The sequence below is a fragment of the Pseudophryne corroboree genome, chromosome 4, assembly GCF_028390025.1.
Source record: "Pseudophryne corroboree isolate aPseCor3 chromosome 4, aPseCor3.hap2, whole genome shotgun sequence".
Lineage (NCBI taxonomy): Eukaryota > Metazoa > Chordata > Amphibia > Anura > Myobatrachidae > Pseudophryne > Pseudophryne corroboree.
In genome coordinates, this window is record NC_086447.1 from 16,893,412 (window position 1) to 16,918,755 (window position 25,344).

Below are 25,344 nucleotides of genomic sequence, written 5' to 3' on the forward strand. Positions count from 1 at the left end.
CTGCCTGCATAATTTTTTTTCTCTGCAACCCCATGCTAAATTGTGCTTCCTGTTTTTTATAAAATGACTTAATCAAATCTGACTCTGATTGCATCAGAGAAGGCCAGGTACCCTACACTATAAGAGGTGGTTTGAAATTTTGACTTGTCTACTTAAAGATCAGCAAAATTTGATCACAAGGTCAATTACGTCCCTGGGTGATATTGAACAACCAGCCTTTCGGTTAACAGCCGCATGCGCTAACCGATTGCACCACAGAGACAACTTGCAAAAGCATGTACTAACAAAGGCTAAAAAGCATTCATCTAGAAAGTTTCCTAGAAAAAGGTTAAAAAGGCAATAATCTGGAGAGTTTTGCAAGATTTTTCTTCCATTGACCAACAAAGAAACACATTGGTACTTTCACATGATGAGTGAGTACTTCAGGATCTCTGACACTTACATGAGCAGCAGAGTGGTGCAGCGGAAGCGTGCTGGGCCCATAACCCAGAGGTCGGTGGATCGAAACCATCCTCTGCTATGTGCACTTATTATTTTGTTAATTAAATTCTTCCAAAACTGGAATTGATATTTTGACTCTTTTATTTTTACTTAAAGTACAATAACTTTTAACATTTTAATTTGTTTTAATAGTATATTGACAGCATTGTTTTCTTTCAGAAATCCACTTAATTTTCTTTACCCTATTACTGAAATGGTAATTGACAAAAACAAGCTACATTGTCACCAGAAGAGCAATGCAAAATGTACAATTGATATTTCAAAATCATCTTTCCATCTTGAATTTCAATGATGCATTGGGGCAACGATTTTGTGAGAAACATCTTCACCCTTAAAGAAAGATTTTCTTAACTTCTTACCTGTGTGCTGATTAGATATCACCTGGTTTTCACATTAAACAGATTCCCACTTGAGAAAGCAGCAAGGATGCAGTGAGGTTTATGTTTCCTGGTGTCAACCTGTATTATTTCAGTGGACATTGTAATGAGGATGCATCTTGCTGCCTTTCCAATGAAGCAAGTTTTAATCAGTAATAGGTGAAAAACCATTCCTACAAAGGTGTTATTCAGAGACTTGGCTTTGTGGACACTTTTCAGAGAGCAAATGTGTTAGCATAAAAATAAAGCCATAAAATGGAGAGCTGATTAATCACTCAATTGGATTTCTCTGCCTGCATAATTTTTTTTCTCTGCAACCCCATGCTAAATTGTGCTTCCTGTTTTTTATAAAATGACTTAATCAAATCTGACTCTGATTGCATCAGAGAAGGCCAGGTACCCTACACTATAAGAGGTGGTTTGTAATTTTGACTTGTCTACTTAAAGATCAGCAAAATTTGATCACAAGGTCAATTACGTCCCTGGGTGGTATTGAACCACCAGCCTTTCGGTTAACAGCCAAATGCGCTAACCGATTGCGCCACAGAGACAGCTTGCAAAAGCATGTACTGACAAAGGCTAAAAAGCATTCATCTAGAAAGTTTCCTAGAAAAAGGTTAAAAAGGCAATAATCTGGAGAGTTTTGCAAGATTTTTCTTCCATTGACCAACGAAGAAACACATTGGTACTTTCACATGATGAGTGAGTTCTTCAGGATCTCTGACACTTACATGAGCAGCAGAGTGGCGCAGCGGAAGCGTGCTGGGCCCATAACCCAGAGGTCGCTGGATCGAAACCATCCTTTGCTATGTGCACTTATTTTTTTGTTAATTAAATTCTTCCAAAACTGGAATTGATATTTTGACTCTTTTATTTTTACTTAAAGTACAATAACTTTTAACATTTTAATTTGTTTTAATAGTATATTGACAGCATTGTTTTCTTTCAGAAATCCACTTAATTTTCTTTACCCTATTACTGAAATGGTAATTGACAAAAACAAGCTACATTGTCACCAGAAGAGCAATGCAAAATGTACAATTGATATTTCAAAATCATCTTTCCAGCTTGAATTTCAATGATGCATTGGGGCAACAATTTTGTGAGAAACATCTTCACCCTTAAAGAAAGATTTTCTTAACTTCTTACCTGTGTGCTGATTAGATATCACCTGGTTTTCACATTAAACAGATTCCCACGTGAGAAAGCAGCAAGGATGCAGTGAGGTTTATGTTTCCTGGTGTCAACCTGTATTATTTCAGTGGACATTGTAATGAGGATGCATCTTGCTGCCTTTTCAATTAAGCAAGTTTTAATCAGTAATAGGTGAAAAACCATTCCTACAAAGGTGTTAATCAGAGACTTGGCTTTGTGGACACTTTTCAGAGAGCAAATGTGTTAGCATAAAAATAAAGCCATAAAATGGAGAGCTGATTAATCACTCAATTGGATTTCTCTGCCTGCATAATTTTTTTTCTCTGCAACCCCATGCTAAATTGTGCTTCCTGTTTTTTATAAAATGACTTAATCAAATCTGACTGCATCAGAGAAGGCCTGGTACCCTACACTATAAGAGGTGGTTTGAAATTTTGACTTGTCTACTTAAAGATCAGCAAAATTTGATCACAAGGTCAATTACGTCCCTGGGTGGTATTGAACCACCAGCCTTTCGGTTAACAGCCGAATGCGCTAACCGATTGCGCCACAAAGACAGCTTGCAAAAGCATGTACTGACAAAGGCTAAAAAGCATTCATCTAGAAAGTTTCCTAGAAAAAGGTTAAAAAGGCAATAATCTGGAGAGTTTTGCAAGATTTTTCTTCCATTGACCAACGAAGAAACACATTGGTACTTTCACATGATGAGTGAGTTCTTCAGGATCTCTGACACTTACATGAGTAGCAGAGTGGCGCAGCGGAAGCGTGCTGGGCCCATAACCCAGAGGTCGGTGGATCGAAACCATCCTTTGCTATGTGCACTTATTTTTTTGTTAATTAAATTCTTCCAAAACTGGAATTGATATTTTGACTCTTTTATTTTTACTTAAAGTACAATAACTTTTAACATTTTAATTTGTTTTAATAGTATATTGACAGCATTGTTTTCTTTCAGAAATCCACTTAATTTTCTTTACCCTATTACTGAAATGGTAATTGACAAAAACAAGCTACATTGTCACCAGAAGAGCAATGCAAAATGTACAATTGATATTTCAAAATCATCTTTCCATCTTGAATTTCAATGATGCATTGGGGCAACGATTTTGTGAGAAACATCTTCACCCTTAAAGAAAGATTTTCTTAACTTCTTACCTGTGTGCTGATTAGATATCACCTGGTTTTCACATTAAACAGATTCCCACGTGAGAAAGAAGCAAGGATGCAGTGAGGTTTATGTTTCCTGGTGTCAACCTGTATTATTTCAGTGGACATTGTAATGAGGATGCATCTTGCTGCCTTTTCAATGAAGCAAGTTTTAATCAGTAATAGGTGAAAAACCATTCCTACAAAGGTGTTAATCAGAGACTTGGCTTTGTGGACACTTTTCAGAGAGCAAATGTGTTAGCATAAAAATAAAGCCATAAAATGGAGAGCTGATTAATCACTCAATTGGATTTCTCTGCCTGCATATTTTTTTTTCTCTGCAACCCCAATGCTAAATTGTGCTTCCTGTTTTTTATAAAATGACTTAATCAAATCTGACTCTGATTGCATCAGAGAAGGCCAGGTACCTTACACCATAAAAGGTGGTTTGAAATTTTGACTTGTCTACTTAAAGATCACCAAAATTTGATCACAAGGTCAATTACGTCCCCGGGTGGGATTGAACCACCAACCTTTCGGTTAACAGCCGAATGCGCTAACCGATTGCGCCACAGAGACAGCTTGCAAAAGCATGTACTGACAAAGGCTAAAAAGCATTCATCTAGAAAGTTTCCTAGAAAAAGGTTAAAAAGGCAATAATCTGGAGAGTTTTGCAAGATTTTTCTTCCATTGACCAACGAAGAAACACATTGGTACTTTCACATGATGAGTGAGTTCTTCAGGATCTCTGACACTAACATGAGCAGCAGAGTGGCGCAGCGGAAGCGTGCTGGGCCCATAACCCAGAGGTCGGTGAATCGAAACCATCCTTTGCTATGTGCACTTATTTTTTTGTTAATTAAATTCTTCCAAAACTGGAATTGATATTTTGACTCTTTTATTTTTACTTAAAGTACAATAACTTTTAACATTTTAATTTGTTTTAATAGTATATTGACAGCATTGTTTTCTTTCAGAAATCCACTTAATTTTCTTTACCCTATTACTGAAATGGTAATTGACAAAAACAAGCTACATTGTCACCAGAAGAGCAATGCAAAATGTACAATTGATATTTCAAAATCATCTTTCCATCTTGAATTTCAATGATGCATTGGGGCAACGATTTTGTGAGAAACATCTTCACCCTTAAAGAAAGATTTTCTTAACTTCTTACCTGTGTGCTGATTAGATATCACCTGGTTTTCACATTAAACAGATTCCCACTTGAGAAAGCAGCAAGGATGCAGTGAGGTTTATGTTTCCTGGTGTCAACCTGTATTATTTCAGTGGACATTGTAATGAGGATGCATCTTGCTGCCTTTCCAATGAAGCAAGTTTTAATCAGTAATAGGTGTAAAACCATTCCTACAAAGGTGTTAATCAGAGACTTGGCTTTGTGGACACTTTTCAGAGAGCAAATGTGTTAGCATAAAAATAAAGCCATAAAATGGAGAGCTGATTAATCACTCAATTGGATTTCTCTGCCTGCATAATTTTTTTTCTCTGCAACCCCATGCTAAATTGTGCTTCCTGTTTTTTATAAAATGACTTAATCAAATCTGACTCTGATTGCATCAGAGAAGGCCAGGTACCCTACACTATAAGAGGTGGTTTGAAATGTTTACTTGTCTACTTAAAGATCAGCAAAATTTGATCACAAGGTCAATTACGTCCCTGGGTGGTATTGAACCACCAGCCTTTCGGTTAACAGCCGAATGCGCTAACCGATTGCACCACAGAGACAACTTGCAAAAGCATGTACTAACAAAGGCTAAAAAGCATTCATCTAGAAAGTTTCCTAGAAAAAGGTTAAAAAGGCAATAATCTGGAGAGTTTTGCAAGATTTTTCTTCCATTGACCAACGAAGAAACACATTGGTACTTTCACATGATGAGTGAGTACTTCAGGATCTCTGGCACTTACATGAGCAGCAGAGTGGCGCAGCGGAAGCGTGCTGGGCCCATAACCCAGAGGTCGGTGGATCGAAACCATCCTCTGCTATGTGCACTTATTTTTTTGTTAATTAAATTCTTCCAAAACTGGAATTGATATTTTGACTCTTTTATTTTTACTTAAAGTACAATAACTTTTAACATTTTAATTTGTTTTAATAGTATATTGACAGCATTGTTTTCTTTCAGAAATCCACTTAATTTTCTTTACCCTATTACTGAAATGGTAATTGACAAAAACAAGCTACATTGTCACCAGAAGAGCAATGCAAAATGTACAATTGATATTTCAAAATCATCTTTCCAGCTTGAATTTCAATGATGCATTGGGGCAACGATTTTGTGAGAAACATCTTCACCCTTAAAGAAAGATTTTCTTAACTTCTTACCTGTGTGCTGATTAGATATCACCTGGTTTTCACATTAAACAGATTCCCACATGAGAAAGCAGCAAGGATGCAGTGAGGTTTATGTTTCCTGGTGTCAACCTGTATTATTTCAGTGGACATTGTAATGAGGATGCATCTTGCTGCCTTTCCAATGAAGCAAGTTTTAATCAGTAATAGGTGAAAAACCATTCCTACAAAGGTGTTAATCAGAGACTTGGCTTTGTGGACACTTTTCAGAGAGCAAATGTGTTAGCATAAAAATAAAGCCATAAAATGGAGAGCTGATTAATCACTCAATTGGATTTCTCTGCCTGCATATTTTTTTTTCTCTGCAACCCCAATGCTAAATTGTGCTTCCTGTTTTTTATAAAATGACTTAATCAAATCTGACTCTGATTGCATCAGAGAAGGCCAGGTACCTTACACCATAAAAGGTGGTTTGAAATTTTGACTTGTCTACTTAAAGATCAGCAAAATTTGATCACAAGGTCAATTACGTCCCCGGGTGGGATTGAACCACCAACCTTTCGGTTAACAGCCGAATGCGCTAACCGATTGCGCCACAGAGACAGCTTGCAAAAGCATGTACTGACAAAGGCTAAAAAGCATTCATCTAGAAAGTTTCCTAGAAAAAGGTTAAAAAGGCAATAATCTGGAGAGTTTTGCAAGATTTTTCTTCCATTGACCAACGAAGAAACACATTGGTACTTTCACATGATGAGTGAATTCTTCAGGATCTCTGACACTTACATGAGCAGCAGAGTGGCGCAGCGGAAGCGTGCTGGGCCCATAACCCAGAGGTCGGTGGATCGAAACCATCCTTTGCTATGTGCACTTATTTTTTTGTTAATTAAATTCTTCCAAAACTGGAATTGATATTTTGACTCTTTTATTTTTACTTAAAGTACAATAACTTTTAACATTTTAATTTGTTTTAATAGTATATTGACAGCATTGTTTTCTTTCAGAAATCCACTTAATTTTCTTTACCCTATTACTGAAATGGTAATTGACAAAAACAAGCTACATTGTCACCAGAAGAGCAATGCAAAATGTACAATTGATATTTCAAAATCATCTTTCCAGCTTGAATTTCAATGATGCATTGGGGCAACGATTTTGTGAGAAACATCTTCACCCTTAAAGAAAGATTTTCTTAACTTCTTACCTGTGTGCTGATTAGATATCACCTGGTTTTCACATTAAACTGATTCCCACATGAGAAAGCAGCAAGGATGCAGTGAGGTTTATGTTTCCTGGTGTCAACCTGCATTATTTCAGTGGACATTGTAATGAGGATGCATCTTGCTGCCTTTCCAATGAAGCAAGTTTTAATCAGTAATAGGTGAAAAACCATTCCTACAAAGGTGTTAATCAGAGACTTGGCTTTGTGGACACTTTTCAGAGAGCAAATGTGTTAGCATAAAAATAAAGCCATAAAATGGAGAGCTGATTAATCACTCAATTGGATTTCTCTGCCTGCATATTTTTTTTTCTCTGCAACCCCAATGCTAAATTGTGCTTCCTGTTTTTTATAAAATGACTTAATCAAATCTGACTCTGATTGCATCAGAGAAGGCCAGGTACCTTACACCATAAAAGGTGGTTTGAAATTTTGACTTGTCTACTTAAAGATCACCAAAATTTGATCACAAGGTCAATTACGTCCCCGGGTGGGATTGAACCACCAACCTTTCGGTTAACAGCCGAATGCGCTAACCGATTGCGCCACAGAGACAGCTTGCAAAAGCATGTACTGACAAAGGCTAAAAAGCATTCATCTAGAAAGTTTCCTAGAAAAAGGTTAAAAAGGCAATAATCTGGAGAGTTTTGCAAGATTTTTCTTCCATTGACCAACGAAGAAACACATTGGTACTTTCACATGATGAGTGAGTTCTTCAGGATCTCTGACACTTACATGAGCAGCAGAGTGGCGCAGCGGAAGCGTGTTGGGCCCATAACCCAGAGGTCGGTGGATCGAAACCATCCTTTGCTATGTGCACTTATTTTTTTGTTAATTAAATTCTTCCAAAACTGGAATTGATATTTTGACTCTTTTATTTTTACTTAAAGTACAATAACTTTTAACATTTTAATTTGTTTTAATAGTATATTGACAGCATTGTTTTCTTTCAGAAATCCACTTAATTTTCTTTACCCTATTACTGAAATGGTAATTGACAAAAACAAGCTACATTGTCACCAGAAGAGCAATGCAAAATGTACAATTGATATTTCAAAATCATCTTTCCAGCTTGAATTTCAATGATGCATTGGGGCAACGATTTTGTGAGAAACATCTTCACCTTTAAAGAAAGATTTTCTTATCTTCTTACCTGTGTGCTGATTAGATATCACCTGGTTTTCACATTAAACAGATTCCCACTTGAGAAAGCAGCAAGGATGCAGTGAGGTTTATGTTTCCTGGTGTCAACCTGTATTATTTCAGTGGACATTGTAATGAGGATGCATCTTGCTGCCTTTCCAATGAAGCAAGTTTTAATCAGTAATAGGTGAAAAACCATTCCTACAAAGGTGTTAATCAGAGACTTGGCTTTGTGGACACTTTTCAGAGAGCAAATGTGTTAGCATAAAAATAAAGCCATAAAATGGAGAGCTGATTAATCACTCAATTGGATTTCTCTGCCTGCATAATTTTTTTTCTCTGCAACCCCAATGCTAAATTGTGCTTCCTGTTTTTTATAAAATGACTTAATCAAATCTGACTCTGATTTCATCAGAGAAGGCCAGGTACCTTACACCATAAAAGGTGGTTTGAAATTTTGACTTGTCTACTTAAAGATCACCAAAATTTGATCACAAGGTCAATTACATCCCCGGGTGGGATTGAACCACCAACCTTTCGGTTAACAGCCGAATGCGCTAACCGATTGCGCCACAGAGACAGCTTGCAAAAGCATGTACTGACAAAGGCTAAAAAGCATTCATCTAGAAAGTTTCCTAGAAAAAGGTTAAAAAGGCAATAATCTGGAGAGTTTTGCAAGATTTTTCTTCCATTGACCAACGAAGAAACACATTGGTACTTTCACATGATGAGTGAGTTCTTCAGGATCTCTGACACTTACATGAGCAGCAGAGTGGCGCAGCGGAAGCGTGCTGGGCCCATAACCCAGAGGTCGGTGGATCGAAACCATCCTTTGCTATGTGCACTTATTTTTTTGTTAATTAAATTCTTCCAAAACTGGAATTGATATTTTGACTCTTTTATTTTTACTTAAAGTACAATAACTTTTAACATTTTAATTTGTTTTAATAGTATATTGATAGCATTGTTTTCTTTCAGAAATCCACTTAATTTTCTTTACCCTATTACTGAAATGGTAATTGACAAAAACAAGCTACATTGTCACCAGAAGAGCAATGCAAAATGTACAATTGATATTTCAAAATCATCTTTCCAGCTTGAATTTCAATGATGCATTGGGGCAACGATTTTGTGAGAAACATCTTCACCCTTAAAGAAAGATTTTCTTATCTTCTTACCTGTGTGCTGATTAGATATCACCTGGTTTTCACATTAAACAGATTCCCACATGAGAAAGCAGCAAGGATGCAGTGAGGTTTATGTTTCCTGGTGTCAACCTGCATTATTTCAGTGGACATTGTAATGAGGATGCATCTTGCTGCCTATCCAATGAAGCAAGTTTTAATCAGTAATAGGTGAAAAACCATTCCTACAAAGGTGTTAATCAGAGACTTGGCTTTGTGGACACTTTTCAGAGAGCAAATGTGTTAGCATAAAAATAAAGCCATAAAATGGAGAGCTGATTAATCACTCAATTGGATTTCTCTGCCTGCATATTTTTTTTTCTCTGCAACCCCAATGCTAAATTGTGCTTCCTGTTTTTTATAAAATGACTTAATCAAATCTGACTCTGATTGCATCAGAGAAGGCCAGGTACCCTACACTATAAGAGGTGGTTTAAAATTTTGACTTGTCTACTTAAAGATCAGCAAAATTTGATCACAAGGTCAATTACGTCCCAGGGTGGTATTGAACCACCAGCCTTTCGGTTAACAGCCGCATGCGCTAACCGATTGCACCACAGAGACAACTTGCAAAAGCATGTACTAACAAAGGCTAAAAAGCATTCATCTAGAAAGTTTCCTAGAAAAAGGTTAAAAAGGCAATAATCTGGAGAGTTTTGCAAGATTTTTCTTACATTGACCAACGAAGAAACACATTGGTACTTTCACATGATGAGTGAGTACTTCAGGATCTCTGACACTTACATGAGCAGCAGAGTGGTGCAGCGGAAGCGTGCTGGGCCCATAACCCAGAGGTCGGTGGATCGAAACCATCCTCTGCTATGTGCACTTATTTTTTTGTTAATTAAATTCTTCCAAAACTGGAATTGATATTTTGACTCTTTTATTTTTACTTAAACTACAATAACTTTTAACATTTTAATTTGTTTTAATAGTATATTGACAGCATTGTTTTCTTTCAGAAATCCACTTAATTTTCTTTACCCTATTACTGAAATGGTAATTGACAAAAACAAGCTACATTGTCACCAGAAGAGCAATGCAAAATGTACAATTGATATTTCAAAATCATCTTTCCATCTTGAATTTCAATGATGCATTGGGGCAACGATTTTGTGAGAAACATCTTCACCCTTAAAGAAAGATTTTCTTAACTTCTTACCTGTGTGCTGATTAGATATCACCTGGTTTTCACATTAAACAGATTCCCACTTGAGAAAGCAGCAAGGATGCAGTGAGGTTTATGTTTCCTGGTGTCAACCTGTATTATTTCAGTGGACATTGTAATGAGGATGCATCTTGCTGCCTTTCCAATGAAGCAAGTTTTAATCAGTAATAGGTGAAAAACCATTCCTACAAAGGTGTTAATCAGAGACTTGGCTTTGTGGACACTTTTCAGAGAGCAAATGTGTTAGCATAAAAATAAAGCCATAAAATGGAGAGCTGATTAATCACTCAATTGGATTTCTCTGCCTGCATAATTTTTTTTCTCTGCAACCCCATGCTAAATTGTGCTTCCTGTTTTTTATAAAATGACTTAATCAAATCTGACTCTGATTGCATCAGAGAAGGCCAGGTACCCTACACTATAAGAGGTGGTCTGAAATTTTGACTTGTCTACTTAAAGATCAGCAAAATTTGATCACAAGGTCAATTACGTCCCAGGGTGGTATTGAACCACCAGCCTTTTGGTTAACAGCCGCATGCGCTAACCGATTGCACCACAGAGACAACTTGCAAAAGCATGTACTAACAAAGGCTAAAAAGCATTCATCTAGAAAGTTTCCTAGAAAAAGGTTAAAAAGGCAATAATCTGGAGAGTTTTGCAAGATTTTTCTTCCATTGACCAACGAAGAAACACATTGGTACTTTCACATGATGAGTGAGTACTTCAGGATCTCTGACACTTACATGAGCAGCAGAGTGGTGCAGCGGAAGCGTGCTGGGCCCATAACCCAGAGGTCGGTGGATCGAAACCATCCTCTGCTATGTGCACTTATTATTTTGTTAATTAAATTCTTCCAAAACTGGAATTGATATTTTGACTCTTTTATTTTTACTTAAAGTACAATAACTTTTAACATTTTAATTTGTTTTAATAGTATATTGACAGCATTGTTTTCTTTCAGAAATCCACTTAATTTTCTTTACCCTATTACTTAAATGGTAATTGACAAAAACAAGCTACATTGTCACCAGAAGAGCAATGCAAAATGTACAATTGATATTTCAAAATCATCTTTCCATCTTGAATTTCAATGATGCATTGGGGCAACGATTTTGTGAGAAACATCTTCACCCTTAAAGAAAGATTTTCTTAACTTCTTACCTGTGTGCTGATTAGATATCACCTGGTTTTCACATTAAACAGATTCCCACTTGAGAAAGCAGCAAGGATGCAGTGAGGTTTATGTTTCCTGGTGTCAACATGTATTATTTCAGTGGACATTGTTATGAGGATGCATCTTGCTGCCTTTCCAATGAAGCAAGTTTTAATCAGTAATAGGTGAAAAACCATTCCTACAAAGGTGTTAATCAGAGACTTGGCTTTGTGGACAATTTTCAGAGAGCAAATGTGTTAGCATAAAAATAAAGCCATAAAATGGAGAGCTGATTAATCACTCAATTGGATTTCTCTGCCTGCATAATTTTTTTTCTCTGCAACCCCAATGCTAAATTGTGCTTCCTGTTTTTTATAAAATGACTTAATCAAATCTGACTCTGATTGCATCAGAGAAGGCCAGGTACCCTACACTATAAGAGGTGGTTTGAAATTTTGACTTGTCTACTTAAAGATCACCAAAATTTGATCATAAGGTCAATCACGTCCCCGGGTGGGATTGAACCACCAGCCTTTCGGTTAACAGCTGAATGCGCTAACCGATTGCGCCACAGAGACAACTTGCAAAAGCATGTACTGACAAAGGCTAAAAACCATTCATCTAGAAAGTTTCCTAGAAAAAGGTTAAAAAGGCAATAATCTGGAGAGTTTTGCAAGATTTTTCTTCCATTGACCAACGAAGAAACACATTGGTACTTTCACATGATGAGTGAGTACTTCAGGATCTCTGACACTTACATGAGCAGCAGAGTGGCGCAGCGGAAGTGTGCTGGGCCCATAACCCAGAGGTCGGTGGATCGAAACCATCCTTTGCTATGTGCACTTATTTTTTTGTTAATTAAATTCTTCCAAAACTGGAATTGATATTTTGACTCTTTTATTTTTACTTAAAGTACAATAACTTTTAACATTTTAATTTGTTTTAATAGTATATTGACAGCATTGTTTTCTTTCAGAAATCCACTTAATTTTCTTTACCCTATTACTGAAATGGTAATTGACAAAAACAAGCTACATTGTCACCAGAAGAGCAATGCAAAATGTACAATTGATATTTCAAAATCATCTTTCCATCTTGAATTTCAATGATGCATTGGGGCCACGATTTTGTGAGAAACATCTTCACCCTTAAAGAAAGATTTTCTTAACTTTTACCTGTGTGCTGATTAGATATCACCTAGTTTTCACATTAAACAGATTCCCACTTGAGAAAGCAGCAAGGATGCAGTGAGGTTTATGTTTCCTGGTGTCAACCTGTATTATTTCAGTGGACATTGTAATGAGGATGCATCTTGCTGCCTTTCCAATGAAGCAAGTTTTAATCAGTAATAGGTGAAAAACCATTCCTACAAAGGTGTTAATCAGAGACTTGGCTTTGTGGACACTTTTCAGAGAGCAAATGTGTTAGCATAAAAATAAAGCCATAAAATGGAGAGCTGACTAATCACTCAATTGGATTTCTCTGCCTGCATAATTTTTTTTCTCTGCAACCCCATGCTAAATTGTGCTTCCTGTTTTTTATAAAATGACTTAATCAAATCTGACTCTGATTGCATCAGAGAAGGCCAGGTACCCTACACTATAAGAGGTGGTTTGAAATTTTGACTTGTCTACTTAAAGATCACCAAAATTTGATCATAAGGTCAATCACGTCCCCGGGTGGGATTGAACCACCAGCCTTTCGGTTAACAGCTGAATGCGCTAACCGATTGCGCCACAGAGACAACTTGCAAAAGCATGTACTGACAAAGGCTAAAAACCATTCATCTAGAAAGTTTCCTAGAAAAAGGTTAAAAAGGCAATAATCTGGAGAGTTTTGCAAGATTTTTCTTCCATTGACCAACGAAGAAACACATTGGTACTTTCACATGATGAGTGAGTACTTCAGGATCTCTGACACTTACATGAGCAGCAGAGTGGCGCAGCGGAAGTGTGCTGGGCCCATAACCCAGAGGTCGGTGGATCGAAACCATCCTTTGCTATGTGCACTTATTTTTTTGTTAATTAAATTCTTCCAAAACTGGAATTGATATTTTGACTCTTTTATTTTTACTTAAAGTACAATAACTTTTAACATTTTAATTTGTTTTAATAGTATATTGACAGCATTGTTTTCTTTCAGAAATCCACTTAATTTTCTTTACCCTATTACTGAAATGGTAATTGACAAAAACAAGCTACATTGTCACCAGAAGAGCAATGCAAAATGTACAATTGATATTTCAAAATCATCTTTCCATCTTGAATTTCAATGATGCATTGGGGCCACGATTTTGTGAGAAACATCTTCACCCTTAAAGAAAGATTTTCTTAACTTTTACCTGTGTGCTGATTAGATATCACCTAGTTTTCACATTAAACAGATTCCCACTTGAGAAAGCAGCAAGGATGCAGTGAGGTTTATGTTTCCTGGTGTCAACCTGTATTATTTCAGTGGACATTGTAATGAGGATGCATCTTGCTGCCTTTCCAATGAAGCAAGTTTTAATCAGTAATAGGTGAAAAACCATTCCTACAAAGGTGTTAATCAGAGACTTGGCTTTGTGGACACTTTTCAGAGAGCAAATGTGTTAGCATAAAAATAAAGCCATAAAATGGAGAGCTGACTAATCACTCAATTGGATTTCTCTGCCTGCATAATTTTTTTTCTCTGCAACCCCATGCTAAATTGTGCTTCCTGTTTTTTATAAAATGACTTAATCAAATCTGACTCTGATTGCATCAGAGAAGGCCAGGTACCCTACACTATAAGAGGTGGTTTGAAATTTTGACTTGTCTACTTAAAGATCACCAAAATTTGATCATAAGGTCAATCACGTCCCCGGGTGGGATTGAACCACCAGCCTTTCGGTTAACAGCTGAATGCGCTAACCGATTGCGCCACAGAGACAACTTGCAAAAGCATGTACTGACAAAGGCTAAAAACCATTCATCTAGAAAGTTTCCTAGAAAAAGGTTAAAAAGGCAATAATCTGGAGAGTTTTGCAAGATTTTTCTTCCATTGACCAACGAAGAAACACATTGGTACTTTCACATGATGAGTGAGTACTTCAGGATCTCTGACACTTACATGAGCAGCAGAGTGGCGCAGCGGAAGTGTGCTGGGCCCATAACCCAGAGGTCGGTGGATCGAAACCATCCTTTGCTATGTGCACTTATTTTTTTGTTAATTAAATTCTTCCAAAACTGGAATTGATATTTTGACTCTTTTATTTTTACTTAAAGTACAATAACTTTTAACATTTTAATTTGTTTTAATAGTATATTGACAGCATTGTTTTCTTTCAGAAATCCACTTAATTTTCTTTACCCTATTACTGAAATGGTAATTGACAAAAACAAGCTACATTGTCACCAGAAGAGCAATGCAAAATGTACAATTGATATTTCAAAATCATCTTTCCATCTTGAATTTCAATGATGCATTGGGGCCACGATTTTGTGAGAAACATCTTCACCCTTAAAGAAAGATTTTCTTAACTTTTACCTGTGTGCTGATTAGATATCACCTAGTTTTCACATTAAACAGATTCCCACTTGAGAAAGCAGCAAGGATGCAGTGAGGTTTATGTTTCCTGGTGTCAACCTGTATTATTTCAGTGGACATTGTAATGAGGATGCATCTTGCTGCCTTTCCAATGAAGCAAGTTTTAATCAGTAATAGGTGAAAAACCATTCCTACAAAGGTGTTAATCAGAGACTTGGCTTTGTGGACACTTTTCAGAGAGCAAATGTGTTAGCATAAAAATAAAGCCATAAAATGGAGAGCTGACTAATCACTCAATTGGATTTCTCTGCCTGCATAATTTTTTTTCTCTGCAACCCCATGCTAAATTGTGCTTCCTGTTTTTTATAAAATGACTTAATCAAATCTGACTCTGATTGCATCAGAGAAGGCCAGGTACCCTACACTATAAGAGGTGGTTTGAAATTTTGACTTGTCTACTTAAAGATCACCAAAATTTGATCATAAGGTCAATCACGTCCCCGGGTGGAATTGAACCACCAGCCTTTCGGTTAACAGCCGAATGCGCTAACCGATTGCGCCACAGAGACAACTTGCAAAAGCATGTACTGACAAAGGCTAAAAACCATTCATCTAGAAAGTTTCCTAGAAAAAGGTTAAAAAGGCAATAATCTGGAGAGTTTTGCAAGATTTTTCTTCCATTGACCAACGAAGAAACACATTGGTACTTTCACATGATGAGTGAGTACTTCAGGATCTCTGGCGCTTACATGAGCAGCAGAGTGGCGCAGCGGAAGCGTGCTGGGCCCATAACCCAGAGGTCGGTGGATTGAAACCATCCTCTGCTATGTGCACTTATTTTTTTGTTAATTAAATTCTTCCAAACTGGAATTGATATTTTGACTCTTTTATTTTTACTTAAAGTACAATAACTTTTAACATTTTAATTTGTTTTAATAGTATATTGACAGCATTGTTTTCTTTCAGAAATCCACTTAATTTTCTTTACCCTATTACTGAAATGGTAATTGACAAAAACAAGCTACATTGTCACCAGAAGAGCAATGCAAAATGTACAATTGATATTTCAAAATCATCTTTCCATCTTGAATTTCAATGATGCATTGGGGCAACGATTTTGTGAGAAACATCTTCACCCTTAAAGAAAGATTTTCTTAACTTTTACCTGTGTGCTGATTAGATATCACCTGGTTTTCACATTAAACAGATTCCCACTTGAGAAAGCAGCAAGGATGCAGTGAGGTTTATGTTTCCTGGTGTCAACCTGTATTATTTCAGTGGACATTGTAATGAGGATGCATCTTGCTGCCTTTCCAATGAAGCAAGTTTTAATCAGTAATAGGTGAAAAACCATTCCTACAAAGGTGTTAATCAGAGACTTGGCTTTGTGGACACTTTTCAGAGAGCAAATGTGTTAGCATAAAAATAAAGCCATAAAATGGAGAGCTGATTAATCACTCAATTGGATTTCTCTGCCTGCATAATTTTTTTTCTCTGCAACCCCATGCTAAATTGTGCTTCCTGTTTTTTATAAAATGACTTAATCAAATCTGACTGCATCAGAGAAGGCCTGGTACCCTACTCTATAAGAGGTGGTTTGAAATTTTGACTTGTCTACTTAAAGATCAGCAAAATTTGATCACAAGGTCAATTACGTCCCTGGGTGGTATTGAACCACCAGCCTTTCGGTTAACAGCCGAATGCGCTAACCGATTGCGCCACAAAGACAGCTTGCAAAAGCATGTACTGACAAAGGCTAAAAAGCATTCATCTAGAAAGTTTCCTAGAAAAAGGTTAAAAAGGCAATAATCTGGAGAGTTTTGCAAGATTTTTCTTCCATTGACCAACGAAGAAACACATTGGTACTTTCACATGATGAGTGAGTTCTTCAGGATCTCTGACACTTACATGAGCAGCAGAGTGGCGCAGCGGAAGCGTGCTGGGCCCATAACCCAGAGGTCGGTGGATCGAAACCATCCTTTGCTATGTGCACTTATTTTTTTGTTAATTAAATTCTTCCAAAACTGGAATTGATATTTTGACTCTTTTATTTTTACTTAAAGTACAATAACTTTTAACATTTTAATTTGTTTTAATGGTATATTGACAGCATTGTTTTCTTTCAGAAATCCACTTAATTTTCTTTACCCTATTACTGAAATGGTAATTGACAAAAACAAGCTACATTGTCACCAGAAGAGCAATGCAAAATGTACAATTGATATTTCAAAATCATCTTTCCATCTTGAATTTCAATGATGCATTGGGGCAACGATTTTGTGAGAAACATCTTCACCCTTAAAGAAAGATTTTCTTAACTTCTTACCTGTGTGCTGATTAGATATCACCTGGTTTTCACATTAAACAGATTCCCACGTGAGAAAGAAGCAAGGATGCAGTGAGGTTTATGTTTCCTGGTGTCAACCTGTATTATTTCAGTGGACATTGTAATGAGGATGCATCTTGCTGCCTTTTCAATGAAGCAAGTTTTAATCAGTAATAGGTGAAAAACCATTCCTACAAAGGTGTTAATCAGAGACTTGGCTTTGTGGACACTTTTCAGAGAGCAAATGTGTTAGCATAAAAATAAAGCCATAAAATGGAGAGCTGATTAATCACTCAATTGGATTTCTCTGCCTGCATATTTTTTTTTCTCTGCAACCCCAATGCTAAATTGTGCTTCCTGTTTTTTATAAAATGACTTAATCAAATCTGACTCTGATTGCATCAGAGAAGGCCAGGTACCTTACACCATAAAAGGTGGTTTGAAATTTTGACTTGTCTACTTAAAGATCACCAAAATTTGATCACAAGGTCAATTACGTCCCCGGGTGGGATTGAACCACCAACCTTTCGGTTAACAGCCGAATGTGCTAACCGATTGCGCCACAGAGACAGCTTGCAAAAGCATGTACTGACAAAGGCTAAAAAGCATTCATCTAGAAAGTTTCCTAGAAAAAGGTTAAAAAGGCAATAATCTGGAGAGTTTTGCAAGATTTTTCTTCCATTGACCAACGAAGAAACACATTGGTACTTTCACATGATGAGTGAGTTCTTCAGGATCTCTGACACTTACATGAGCAGCAGAGTGGCGCAGTGGAAGCGTGCTGGGCCCATAACCCAGAGGTCGGTGGATCGAAACCATCCTTTGCTATGTTAATTAAATTCTTCCAAAACTGGAATTGATATTTTGACTCTTTTATTTTTACTTAAAGTACAATAACTTTTAACATTTTAATTTGTTTTAATAGTATATTGACAGCATTGTTTTCTTTCAGAAATCCACTTAATTTTCTTTACCCTATTACTGAAATGGTAATTGATAAAAACAAGCTACATTGTCACCAGAAGAGCAATGCAAAATGTACAATTGATATTTCAAAATCATCTTTCCATCTTGAATTTCAATGATGCATTGGGGCAACGATTTTGTGAGAAACATCTTCACCCTTAAAGAAAGATTTTCTTAACTTCTTACCTGTGTGCTGATTAGATATCACCTGGTTTTCACATTAAACAGATTCCCACTTGAGAAAGCAGCAAGGATGCAGTGAGGTTTATGTTTCCTGGTGTCAACCTGTATTATTTCAGTGGACATTGTAATGAGGATGCATCTTGCTGCCTTTCCAATGAAGCAAGTTTTAATCAGTAATAGGTGAAAAACCATTCCTACAAAGATGTTAATCAGAGACTTGGCTTTGTGGACACTTTTCAGAGAGCAAATGTGTTAGCATAAAAATAAAGCCATAAAATGGAGAGCTGATTAATCACTCAATTGGATTTCTCTGCCTGCATAATTTTTTTTCTCTGCAACCCCATGCTAAATTGTGCTTCCTGTTTTTTATAAAATGACTTAATCAAATCTGACTCTGATTGCATCAGAGAAAGCCTGGTACCCTACACTATAAGAGGTGGTTTGAAATTTTGACTTGTCTACTTAAAGATCAGCAAAATTTGATCACAAGGTCAATTACATCCCTGGGTGGTATTGAACCACCAGCCTTTCGGTTAACAGCCAAATGCGCTAACCGATTGCGCCACAGAGACAGCTTGCAAAAGCATGTACTGACAAAGGCTAAAAAGCATTCATCTAGAAAGTTTCCTAGAAAAAGGTTAAAAAGGCAATAATCTGGAGAGTTTTGCAAGATTTTTCTTCCATTGACCAACGAAGAAACACATTGGTACTTTCACATGATGAGTGAGTTCTTCAGGATCTCTGACACTTACATGAGCAGCAGAGTGGCGCAGCGGAAGCGTGCTGGGCCCATAACCCAGAGGTCGGTGAATCGAAACCATCCTTTGCTATGTGCACTTATTTTTTTGTTAATTAAATTCTTCCAAAACTGGAATTGATATTTTGACTCTTTTATTTTTACTTAAAGTACAATAACTTTTAACATTTTAATTTGTTTTAATAGTATATTGACAGCATTGTTTTCTTTCAGAAATCCACTTAATTTTCTTTACCCTATTACTGAAATGGTAATTGACAAAAACAAGCTACATTGTCACCAGAAGAGCAATGCAAAATGTACAATTGATATTTCAAAATCATCTTTCCATCTTGAATTTCAATGATGCATTGGGGCAACGATTTTGTGAGAAACATCTTCACCCTTAAAGAAAGATTTTCTTAACTTCTTACCTGTGTGCTGATTAGATATCACCTGGTTTTCACATTAAACAGATTCCCACGTGAGAAAGCAGCAAGGATGCAGTGAGGTTTATGTTTCCTGGTGTCAACCTGTATTATTTCAGTGGACATTGTAATGAGGATGCATCTTGCTGCCTTTTCAATGAAGCAAGTTTTAATCAGTAATAGGTGAAAAACCATTCCTACAAAGGTGTTAATCAGAGACTTGGCTTTGTGGACACTTTTCAGAGAGCAAATGTGTTAGCATAAAAATAAAGCCATAAAATGGAGAGCTGATTAATCACTCAATTGGATTTCTCTGCCTGCATATTTTTTTTTTCTCTGCAACCCCAATGCTAAATTGTGCTTCCTGTTTTTTTATAAAATGACTTAATCAAATCTGACTCTGATTGCATCAGAGAAGGCCAGGTACCTTACAGCATAAAAGGTGGTTTGAAATTTTGACTTGTCTACTTAAAGATCACCAAAATTTGATCACAAGGTCAATTACGTCCCCGGGTGGGATTGAACCACCAACCTTTCGGTTAACAGCCGAATGCGCTAACCGATTGCGCCACAGAGACAGCTTGCAAAAGCATGTACTGACAAAGGCTAAAAAGCATTCATCTAGAAAGTTTCCTAGAAAAAGGTTAAAAAGGCAATAATCTGGAGAGTTTTGCAAGATTTTTCTTCCATTGACCAACGAAGAAACACATTGGTACTTTCACATGATGAGTGAGTACTTCAGGATCTCTGACACATGAGCAGCAGAGTGGCGCAGCGGAAGCGTGCTGGGCCCATAACCCAGAGGTCGGTGGATCGAAACCATCCTCTGCTATGTGCACTTATTTTTTTGTTAATTATATTCTTCCAAAACGGGAATTGATATTTTGACTCTTTTATTTTTACTTAAAGTACAATAACTTTTAACATTTTAATTTGTTTTAATAGTATATTGACAGCATTGTTTTCTTTCAGAAATCCACTTAATTTTCTTTACCCTATTACTGAAATGGTAATTGACAAAAACAAGCTACATTGTCACCAGAAGAGCAATGCAAAATGTACAATTAATATTTCAAAATCATCTTTCCATCTTGAATTTCAATGATGCATTGGGGCAACGATTTTGTGAGAAACATCTTCACCCTTAAAGAAAGATTTTCTTAACTTCTTACCTGTGTGCTGATTAGATATCACCTGGTTTTCACATTAAACAGATTCCCACTTGAGAAAGCAGCAAGGATGCAGTGAGGTTTATGTTTCCTGGTGTCAACCTGTATTATTTCAGTGGACATTGTAATGAGGATGCATCTTGCTGCCTTTCCAATGAAGCAAGTTTTAATCAGTAATAGGTGAAAAACCATTCCTACAAAGGTGTTAATCAGAGACTTGGCTTTGTGGACACTTTTCAGAGAGCAAATGTGTTAGCATAAAAATAAAGCCATAAAATGGAGAGCTGATTAATCACTCAATTGGATTTCTCTGCCTGCATAATTTTTTTTCTCTGCAACCCCATGCTAAATTGTGCTTCCTGTTTTTTATAAAATGACTTAATCAAATATGACTCTGATTGCATCAGAGAAGGCCAGGTACCCTACACTATAAGAGGTGGTTTGAAATGTTGACTTGTCTACTTAAAGATCAGCAAAATTTGATCACAAGGTCAATTACGTCCCTGGGTGGTATTGAACCACCAGCCTTTCGGTTAACAGCCGAATGCGCTAACCGATTGCACCACAGAGACAACTTGCAAAAGCATGTACTAACAAAGGCTAAAAAGCATTCATCTAGAAAGTTTCCTAGAAAATGGTTAAAAAGGCAATAATCTGGAGAGTTTTGCAAGATTTTTCTTCCATTGACCAACGAAGAAACACATTGGTACTTTCACATGATGAGTGAGTACTTCAGGATCTCTGGCACTTACATGAGCAGCAGAGTGGCGCAGCGGAAGCGTGCTGGGCCCATAACCCAGAGGTCGGTGGATCGAAACCATCCTCTGCTATGTGCACTTATTTTTTTGTTAATTAAATTCTTCCAAAACTGGAATTGATATTTTGACTCTTTTATTTTTACTTAAAGTACAATAACTTTTAACATTTTAATTTGTTTTAATAGTATATTGACAGCATTGTTTTCTTTCAGAAATCCACTTAATTTTCTTTACCCTATTACTGAAATGGTAATTGACAAAAACAAGCTACATTGTCACCAGAAGAGCAATGCAAAATGTACAATTGATATTTCAAAATCATCTTTCCATCTTGAATTTCAATGATGCATTGGGGCAACGATTTTGTGAGAAACATCTTCACCCTTAAAGAAAGATTTTCTTAACTTCTTACCTGTGTGCTGATTAGATATCACCTGGTTTTCACATTAAACAGATTCCCACTTGAGAAAGCAGCAAGGATGCAGTGAGGTTTATGTTTCCTGGTGTCAACCTGTATTATTTCAGTGGACATTGTAATGAGGATGCATCTTGCTGCCTTTCCAATGAAGCAAGTTTTAATCAGTAATAGGTGAAAAACCATTCCTACAAAGGTGTTAATCAGAGACTTGGCTTTGTGGACACTTTTCAGAGAGCAAATGTGTTAGCATAAAAATAAAGCCATAAAATGGAGAGCTGATTAATCACTCAATTGGATTTCTCTGCCTGCATAATTTTTTTTCTCTGCAACCCCATGCTAAATTGTGCTTCCTGTTTTTTATAAAATGACTTAATCAAATCTGACTCTGATTGCATCAGAGAAGGCCAGGTACCCTACACTATAAGAGGTGGTCTGAAATTTTGACTTGTCTACTTAAAGATCAGCAAAATTTGATCACAAGGTCAATTACGTCCCAGGGTGGTATTGAACCACCAGCCTTTTGGTTAACAGCCGCATGCGCTAACCGATTGCACCACAGAGACAACTTGCAAAAGCATGTACTAACAAAGGCTAAAAAGCATTCATCTAGAAAGTTTCCTAGAAAAAGGTTAAAAAGGCAATAATCTGGAGAGTTTTGCAAGATTTTTCTTCCATTGACCAACGAAGAAACACATTGGTACTTTCACATGATGAGTGAGTACTTCAGGATCTCTGACACTTACATGAGCAGCAGAGTGGTGCAGCGGAAGCGTGCTGGGCCCATAACCCAGAGGTCGGTGGATCGAAACCATCCTCTGCTATGTGCACTTATTATTTTGTTAATTAAATTCTTCCAAAACTGGAATTGATATTTTGACTCTTTTATTTTTACTTAAAGTACAATAACTTTTAACATTTTAATTTGTTTTAATAGTATATTGACAGCATTGTTTTCTTTCAGAAATCCACTTAATTTTCTTTACCCTATTACTTAAATGGTAATTGACAAAAACAAGCTACATTGTCACCAGAAGAGCAATGCAAAATGTACAATTGATATTTCAAAATCATCTTTCCATCTTGAATTTCAATGATGCATTGGGGCAACGATTTTGTGAGAAACATCTTCACCCTTAAAGAAAGATTTTCTTAACTTCTTACCTGTGTGCTGATTAGATATCACCTGGTTTTCACATTAAACAGATTCCCACTTGAGAAAGCAGCAAGGATGCAGTGAGGTTTATGTTTCCTGGTGTCAACATGTATTATTTCAGTGGACATTGTTATGAGGATGCATCTTGCTGCCTTTCCAATGAAGCAAGTTTTAATCAGTAATAGGTGAAAAACCATTCCTACAAAGGTGTTAATCAGAGACTTGGCTTTGTGGACAATTTTCAGAGAGCAAATGTGTTAGCATAAAAATAAAGCCATAAAATGGAGAGCTGATTAATCACTCAATTGGATTTCTCTGCCTGCATAATTTTTTTTCTCTGCAACCCCAATGCTAAATTGTGCTTCCTGTTTTTTATAAAATGACTTAATCAAATCTGACTCTGATTGCATCAGAGAAGGCCAGGTACCCTACACTATAAGAGGTGGTTTGAAATTTTGACTTGTCTACTTAAAGATCACCAAAATTTGATCATAAGGTCAATCACGTCCCCGGGTGGGATTGAACCACCAGCCTTTCGGTTAACAGCTGAATGCGCTAACCGATTGCGCCACAGAGACAACTTGCAAAAGCATGTACTGACAAAGGCTAAAAACCATTCATCTAGAAAGTTTCCTAGAAAAAGGTTAAAAAGGCAATAATCTGGAGAGTTTTGCAAGATTTTTCTTCCATTGACCAACGAAGAAACACATTGGTACTTTCACATGATGAGTGAGTACTTCAGGATCTCTGACACTTACATGAGCAGCAGAGTGGCGCAGCGGAAGTGTGCTGGGCCCATAACCCAGAGGTCGGTGGATCGAAACCATCCTTTGCTATGTGCACTTATTTTTTTGTTAATTAAATTCTTCCAAAACTGGAATTGATATTTTGACTCTTTTATTTTTACTTAAAGTACAATAACTTTTAACATTTTAATTTGTTTTAATAGTATATTGACAGCATTGTTTTCTTTCAGAAATCCACTTAATTTTCTTTACCCTATTACTGAAATGGTAATTGACAAAAACAAGCTACATTGTCACCAGAAGAGCAATGCAAAATGTACAATTGATATTTCAAAATCATCTTTCCATCTTGAATTTCAATGATGCATTGGGGCCACGATTTTGTGAGAAACATCTTCACCCTTAAAGAAAGATTTTCTTAACTTTTACCTGTGTGCTGATTAGATATCACCTAGTTTTCACATTAAACAGATTCCCACTTGAGAAAGCAGCAAGGATGCAGTGAGGTTTATGTTTCCTGGTGTCAACCTGTATTATTTCAGTGGACATTGTAATGAGGATGCATCTTGCTGCCTTTCCAATGAAGCAAGTTTTAATCAGTAATAGGTGAAAAACCATTCCTACAAAGGTGTTAATCAGAGACTTGGCTTTGTGGACACTTTTCAGAGAGCAAATGTGTTAGCATAAAAATAAAGCCATAAAATGGAGAGCTGACTAATCACTCAATTGGATTTCTCTGCCTGCATAATTTTTTTTCTCTGCAACCCCATGCTAAATTGTGCTTCCTGTTTTTTATAAAATGACTTAATCAAATCTGACTCTGATTGCATCAGAGAAGGCCAGGTACCCTACACTATAAGAGGTGGTTTGAAATTTTGACTTGTCTACTTAAAGATCACCAAAATTTGATCATAAGGTCAATCACGTCCCCGGGTGGGATTGAACCACCAGCCTTTCGGTTAACAGCTGAATGCGCTAACCGATTGCGCCACAGAGACAACTTGCAAAAGCATGTACTGACAAAGGCTAAAAACCATTCATCTAGAAAGTTTCCTAGAAAAAGGTTAAAAAGGCAATAATCTGGAGAGTTTTGCAAGATTTTTCTTCCATTGACCAACGAAGAAACACATTGGTACTTTCACATGATGAGTGAGTACTTCAGGATCTCTGACACTTACATGAGCAGCAGAGTGGCGCAGCGGAAGTGTGCTGGGCCCATAACCCAGAGGTCGGTGGATCGAAACCATCCTTTGCTATGTGCACTTATTTTTTTGTTAATTAAATTCTTCCAAAACTGGAATTGATATTTTGACTCTTTTATTTTTACTTAAAGTACAATAACTTTTAACATTTTAATTTGTTTTAATAGTATATTGACAGCATTGTTTTCTTTCAGAAATCCACTTAATTTTCTTTACCCTATTACTGAAATGGTAATTGACAAAAACAAGCTACATTGTCACCAGAAGAGCAATGCAAAATGTACAATTGATATTTCAAAATCATCTTTCCATCTTGAATTTCAATGATGCATTGGGGCCACGATTTTGTGAGAAACATCTTCACCCTTAAAGAAAGATTTTCTTAACTTTTACCTGTG

At 36.7% G+C, this 25,344-nt stretch overlaps 18 non-coding genes across 18 annotated transcripts; 1 reads left to right on the plus strand and 17 right to left on the minus strand.

Moving 5' to 3' along the window:
- Positions 1 to 1,355: 1,355 nt before the first annotated feature.
- On the minus strand, positions 1,356 to 1,429 carry TRNAN-GUU (transfer RNA asparagine (anticodon GUU)). The gene has a single exon. It is a non-coding gene; the product is annotated as a tRNA-Asn (tRNA).
- Positions 1,430 to 2,516: 1,087 nt separating this feature from the next.
- On the minus strand, positions 2,517 to 2,590 carry TRNAN-GUU (transfer RNA asparagine (anticodon GUU)). Its single transcript has one exon. It is a non-coding gene; the product is annotated as a tRNA-Asn (tRNA).
- A 1,094-nt stretch (positions 2,591 to 3,684) lies between these two features.
- TRNAN-GUU (transfer RNA asparagine (anticodon GUU)) lies at positions 3,685 to 3,758 on the minus strand. The gene has a single exon. It is a non-coding gene; the product is annotated as a tRNA-Asn (tRNA).
- Positions 3,759 to 4,851: 1,093 nt separating this feature from the next.
- Positions 4,852 to 4,925, minus strand: TRNAN-GUU (transfer RNA asparagine (anticodon GUU)). The gene has a single exon. It is a non-coding gene; the product is annotated as a tRNA-Asn (tRNA).
- A 1,094-nt stretch (positions 4,926 to 6,019) lies between these two features.
- Positions 6,020 to 6,093, minus strand: TRNAN-GUU (transfer RNA asparagine (anticodon GUU)). The gene has a single exon. It is a non-coding gene; the product is annotated as a tRNA-Asn (tRNA).
- A 1,094-nt stretch (positions 6,094 to 7,187) lies between these two features.
- On the minus strand, positions 7,188 to 7,261 carry TRNAN-GUU (transfer RNA asparagine (anticodon GUU)). The gene has a single exon. It is a non-coding gene; the product is annotated as a tRNA-Asn (tRNA).
- Positions 7,262 to 8,355: 1,094 nt separating this feature from the next.
- On the minus strand, positions 8,356 to 8,429 carry TRNAN-GUU (transfer RNA asparagine (anticodon GUU)). The gene has a single exon. It is a non-coding gene; the product is annotated as a tRNA-Asn (tRNA).
- Positions 8,430 to 11,858: 3,429 nt separating this feature from the next.
- Positions 11,859 to 11,932, minus strand: TRNAN-GUU (transfer RNA asparagine (anticodon GUU)). Its single transcript has one exon. It is a non-coding gene; the product is annotated as a tRNA-Asn (tRNA).
- Positions 11,933 to 13,024: 1,092 nt separating this feature from the next.
- Positions 13,025 to 13,098, minus strand: TRNAN-GUU (transfer RNA asparagine (anticodon GUU)). The gene has a single exon. It is a non-coding gene; the product is annotated as a tRNA-Asn (tRNA).
- A 1,092-nt stretch (positions 13,099 to 14,190) lies between these two features.
- On the minus strand, positions 14,191 to 14,264 carry TRNAN-GUU (transfer RNA asparagine (anticodon GUU)). Its single transcript has one exon. It is a non-coding gene; the product is annotated as a tRNA-Asn (tRNA).
- Positions 14,265 to 15,356: 1,092 nt separating this feature from the next.
- On the minus strand, positions 15,357 to 15,430 carry TRNAN-GUU (transfer RNA asparagine (anticodon GUU)). The gene has a single exon. It is a non-coding gene; the product is annotated as a tRNA-Asn (tRNA).
- A 1,085-nt stretch (positions 15,431 to 16,515) lies between these two features.
- On the minus strand, positions 16,516 to 16,589 carry TRNAN-GUU (transfer RNA asparagine (anticodon GUU)). Its single transcript has one exon. It is a non-coding gene; the product is annotated as a tRNA-Asn (tRNA).
- A 1,094-nt stretch (positions 16,590 to 17,683) lies between these two features.
- On the minus strand, positions 17,684 to 17,757 carry TRNAN-GUU (transfer RNA asparagine (anticodon GUU)). Its single transcript has one exon. It is a non-coding gene; the product is annotated as a tRNA-Asn (tRNA).
- A 186-nt stretch (positions 17,758 to 17,943) lies between these two features.
- Positions 17,944 to 18,015, plus strand: TRNAM-CAU (transfer RNA methionine (anticodon CAU)). The gene has a single exon. It is a non-coding gene; the product is annotated as a tRNA-Met (tRNA).
- A 1,989-nt stretch (positions 18,016 to 20,004) lies between these two features.
- On the minus strand, positions 20,005 to 20,078 carry TRNAN-GUU (transfer RNA asparagine (anticodon GUU)). The gene has a single exon. It is a non-coding gene; the product is annotated as a tRNA-Asn (tRNA).
- Positions 20,079 to 21,167: 1,089 nt separating this feature from the next.
- Positions 21,168 to 21,241, minus strand: TRNAN-GUU (transfer RNA asparagine (anticodon GUU)). Its single transcript has one exon. It is a non-coding gene; the product is annotated as a tRNA-Asn (tRNA).
- A 2,261-nt stretch (positions 21,242 to 23,502) lies between these two features.
- Positions 23,503 to 23,576, minus strand: TRNAN-GUU (transfer RNA asparagine (anticodon GUU)). The gene has a single exon. It is a non-coding gene; the product is annotated as a tRNA-Asn (tRNA).
- A 1,092-nt stretch (positions 23,577 to 24,668) lies between these two features.
- TRNAN-GUU (transfer RNA asparagine (anticodon GUU)) lies at positions 24,669 to 24,742 on the minus strand. The gene has a single exon. It is a non-coding gene; the product is annotated as a tRNA-Asn (tRNA).
- Between the last annotated feature and the right edge of the window lie 602 nt (positions 24,743 to 25,344).